Here is a 5,000-nt window from a genome sequence, read left to right on the forward strand (position 1 = left end):
ATGCCTGTGCAAACCGCCGTGAGAGCGTACCATCCCGCCGGCACGGTAAAACTTAGACTGAAAATATCGTCGAACATATCCTTTCATTTTATAACGTTCTATACATGAAAATTAATAAATTAACATGCAGGACATAATAAATTCACATTCTCATGTAAATCATGGGTTTAATTAATATTTTAAAAAATTTTAAAACCGCCCAGAACCGATGAGATGAAAATATTAAAACGATATTTTTGCATTTTCTTACGGTAAAACATTAACAAATAAGCGACTATAGCAATATAAAACTCCATTTGTAATTTAATTAATCAAAATGAATATTTTTTTTTGATTTTTCAGCGATCCAGAACCGATGAGACGAAAACATTAAAACGATATTTTTGCATTTTCTTACGACAAAACATTAACAAATACGAGACTATAACAATATAAAACTACATATGTAATTTAATTAATCAAAATTAATAATTTTTTTTGATTTTTCAGTGATCCAGAACCGATAAGTCGAAAATTTTAACAATCATATTTTTGCATTCTGTACCGTGGATCCATCGTTAAACGCTATTAAACTAACGTCCGTGATGGTATAAATGCAGATTTTCGCTCCGTTTAGCCAAAATAACGAACTTTAGGTGCGCTCCGAAATATTTCAAAGTCCCAGCGGCGTATTGCTTCGCCTCTTAGAACCGATTAGTCGAAAATTTTAACAATCATATTTTTGCATTCTGTACCGTGGATCGATCGTTAAACGCTATTGAACTAACGTCCGTGATGGTATAAATGCAGATTTTCGCTCCGTTTAGCCAAAATAACGAACTTTAGGTGCGCTCCGAAATATTTCAAAGTCCCAGCGGCGTATTGCTTCGCCTCTTAGAACCGATTAGTCGAAAATTTTAACAATCATATTTTTGCATTCTGTACCGTGGATCCATCGTTAAACGCTATTAAACTAACGTCCGTGATGGTATAAATGCAGATTTTCGCTCCGTTTAGCCAAAATAACGAACTTTAGGTGCGCTCCGAAATATTTCAAAGTCCCAGCGGCGTATTGCTTCGCCTCTTAGAACCGATTAGTCGAAAATTTTAACAATCATATTTTTGCATTCTGTACCGTGGATCGATCGTTAAACGCTATTGAACTAACGTCCGTGATGGTATAAATGCAGATTTTCGCTCCGTTTAGCCAAAATAACGAACTTTAGGTGCGCTCCGAAATATTTCAAAGTCCCAGCGGCGTATTGCTTCGCCTCTTAGAACCGATTAGTCGAAAATTTTAACAATCATATTTTTGCATTCTGTACCGTGGATCCATCGTTAAACGCTATTAAACTAACGTCCGTGATGGTATAAATGCAGATTTTCGCTCCGTTTAGCCAAAATAACGAACTTTAGGTGCGCTCCGAAATATTTCAAAGTCCCAGCGGCGTATTGCTTCGCCTCTTAGAACCGATTAGTCGAAAATTTTAACAATCATATTTTTGCATTCTGTACCGTGGATCCATCGTTAAACGCTATTAAACTAACGTCCGTGATGGTATAAATGCAGATTTTCGCTCCGTTTAGCCAAAATAACGAACTTTAGGTGCGCTCCGAAATATTTCAAAGTCCCAGCGGCGTATTGCTTCGCCTCTTAGAACCGATTAGTCGAAAATTTTAACAATCATATTTTTGCATTCTGTACCGTGGATCGATCGTTAAACGCTATTGAACTAACGTCCGTGATGGTATAAATGCAGATTTTCGCTCCGTTTAGCCAAAATAACGAACTTTAGGTGCGCTCCGAAATATTTCAAAGTCCCAGCGGCGTATTGCTTCGCCTCTTAGAACCGATTAGTCGAAAATTTTAACAATCATATTTTTGCATTCTGTACCGTGGATCCATCGTTAAACGCTATTAAACTAACGTCCGTGATGGTATAAATGCAGATTTTCGCTCCGTTTAGCCAAAATAACGAACTTTAGGTGCGCTCCGAAATATTTCAAAGTCCCAGCGGCGTATTGCTTCGCCTCTTAGAACCGATTAGTCGAAAATTTTAACAATCATATTTTTGCATTCTGTACCGTGGATCCATCGTTAAACGCTATTGGACTAACGTCCGTGATGGTATAAATGCAGATTTTCGCTCCGTTTAGCCAAAATAACGAACTTTAGGTGCGCTCCGAAATATTTCAAAGTCCCAGCGGCGTATTGCTTCGCCTCTTAGAACCGATTAGTCGAAAATTTTAACAATCATATTTTTGCATTCTGTACCGTGGATCCATCGTTAAACGCTATTAAACTAACGTCCGTGATGGTATAAATGCAGATTTTCGCTCCGTTTAGCCAAAATAACGAACTTTAGGTGCGCTCCGAAATATTTCAAAGTCCCAGCGGCGTATTGCTTCGCCTCTTAGAACCGATTAGTCGAAAATTTTAACATTCATATTTTTGCATTCTGTACCGTGGATCCATCGTTAAACGCTATTAAACTAACGTCCGTGATGGTATAAATGCAGATTTTCGCTCCGTTTAGCCAAAATAACGAACTTTAGGTGCGCTCCGAAATATTTCAAAGTCCCAGCGGCGTATTGCTTCGCCTCTTAGAACCGATTAGTCGAAAATTTTAACAATCATATTTTTGCATTCTGTACCGTGGATCGATCGTTAAACGCTATTGAACTAACGTCCGTGATGGTATAAATGCAGATTTTCGCTCCGTTTAGCCAAAATAACGAACTTTAGGTGCGCTCCGAAATATTTCAAAGTCCCAGCGGCGTATTGCTTCGCCTCTTAGAACCGATTAGTCGAAAATTTTAACAATCATATTTTTGCATTCTGTACCGTGGATCCATCGTTAAACGCTATTAAACTAACGTCCGTGATGGTATAAATGCAGATTTTCGCTCCGTTTAGCCAAAATAACGAACTTTAGGTGCGCTCCGAAATATTTCAAAGTCCCAGCGGCGTATTGCTTCGCCTCTTAGAACCGATTAGTCGAAAATTTTAACAATCATATTTTTGCATTCTGTACCGTGGATCGATCGTTAAACGCTATTGAACTAACGTCCGTGATGGTATAAATGCAGATTTTCGCTCCGTTTAGCCAAAATAACGAACTTTAGGTGCGCTCCGAAATATTTCAAAGTCCCAGCGGCGTATTGCTTCGCCTCTTAGAACCGATTAGTCGAAAATTTTAACAATCATATTTTTGCATTCTGTACCGTGGATCCATCGTTAAACGCTATTAAACTAACGTCCGTGATGGTATAAATGCAGATTTTCGCTCCGTTTAGCCAAAATAACGAACTTTAGGTGCGCTCCGAAATATTTCAAAGTCCCAGCGGCGTATTGCTTCGCCTCTTAGAACCGATTAGTCGAAAATTTTAACAATCATATTTTTGCATTCTGTACCGTGGATCGATCGTTAAACGCTATTGAACTAACGTCCGTGATGGTATAAATGCAGATTTTCGCTCCGTTTAGCCAAAATAACGAACTTTAGGTGCGCTCCGAAATATTTCAAAGTCCCAGCGGCGTATTGCTTCGCCTCTTAGAACCGATTAGTCGAAAATTTTAACAATCATATTTTTGCATTCTGTACCGTGGATCCATCGTTAAACGCTATTAAACTAACGTCCGTGATGGTATAAATGCAGATTTTCACTCCGTTTAGCCAAAATAACGAACTTTAGGTGCGCTCCGAAATATTTCAAAGTCCCAGCGGCGTATTGCTTCGCCTCTTAGAACCGATTAGTCGAAAATTTTAACAATCATATTTTTGCATTCTGTACCGTGGATCCATCGTTAAACGCTATTAAACTAACGTCCGTGATGGTATAAATGCAGATTTTCGCTCCGTTTAGCCAAAATAACGAACTTTAGGTGCGCTCCGAAATATTTCAAAGTCCCAGCGGCGTATTGCTTCGCCTCTTAGAACCGATTAGTCGAAAATTTTAACAATCATATTTTTGCATTCTGTACCGTGGATCGATCGTTAAACGCTATTGGACTAACGTCCGTGATGGTATAAATGCAGATTTTCGCTCCGTTTAGCCAAAATAACGAACTTTAGGTGCGCTCCGAAATATTTCAAAGTCCCAGCGGCGTATTGCTTCGCCTCTTAGAACCGATTAGTCGAAAATTTTAACAATCATATTTTTGCATTCTGTACCGTGGATCCATCGTTAAACGCTATTAAACTAACGTCCGTGATGGTATAAATGCAGATTTTCGCTCCGTTTAGCCAAAATAACGAACTTTAGGTGCGCTCCGAAATATTTCAAAGTCCCAGCGGCGTATTGCTTCGCCTCTTAGAACCGATTAGTCGAAAATTTTAACATTCATATTTTTGCATTCTGTACCGTGGATCCATCGTTAAACGCTATTAAACTAACGTCCGTGATGGTATAAATGCAGATTTTCGCTCCGTTTAGCCAAAATAACGAACTTTAGGTGCGCTCCGAAATATTTCAAAGTCCCAGCGGCGTATTGCTTCGCCTCTTAGAACCGATTAGTCGAAAATTTTAACAATCATATTTTTGCATTCTGTACCGTGGATCGATCGTTAAACGCTATTGGACTAACGTCCGTGATGGTATAAATGCAGATTTTCGCTCCGTTTAGCCAAAATAACGAACTTTAGGTGCGCTCCGAAATATTTCAAAGTCCCAGCGGCGTATTGCTTCGCCTCTTAGAACCGATTAGTCGAAAATTTTAACAATCATATTTTTGCATTCTGTACCGTGGATCCATCGTTAAACGCTATTAAACTAACGTCCGTGATGGTATAAATGCAGATTTTCGCTCCGTTTAGCCAAAATAACGAACTTTAGGTGCGCTCCGAAATATTTCAAAGTCCCAGCGGCGTATTGCTTCGCCTCTTAGAACCGATTAGTCGAAAATTTTAACATTCATATTTTTGCATTCTGTACCGTGGATCCATCGTTAAACGCTATTAAACTAACGTCCGTGATGGTATAAATGCAGATTTTCGCTCCGTTTAGCCAAAATAACGAAC

Source organism: Osmia lignaria, unplaced genomic scaffold (assembly GCF_051020975.1).
Source record: "Osmia lignaria lignaria isolate PbOS001 unplaced genomic scaffold, iyOsmLign1 scaffold0185, whole genome shotgun sequence".
NCBI lineage: Eukaryota > Metazoa > Arthropoda > Insecta > Hymenoptera > Megachilidae > Osmia > Osmia lignaria.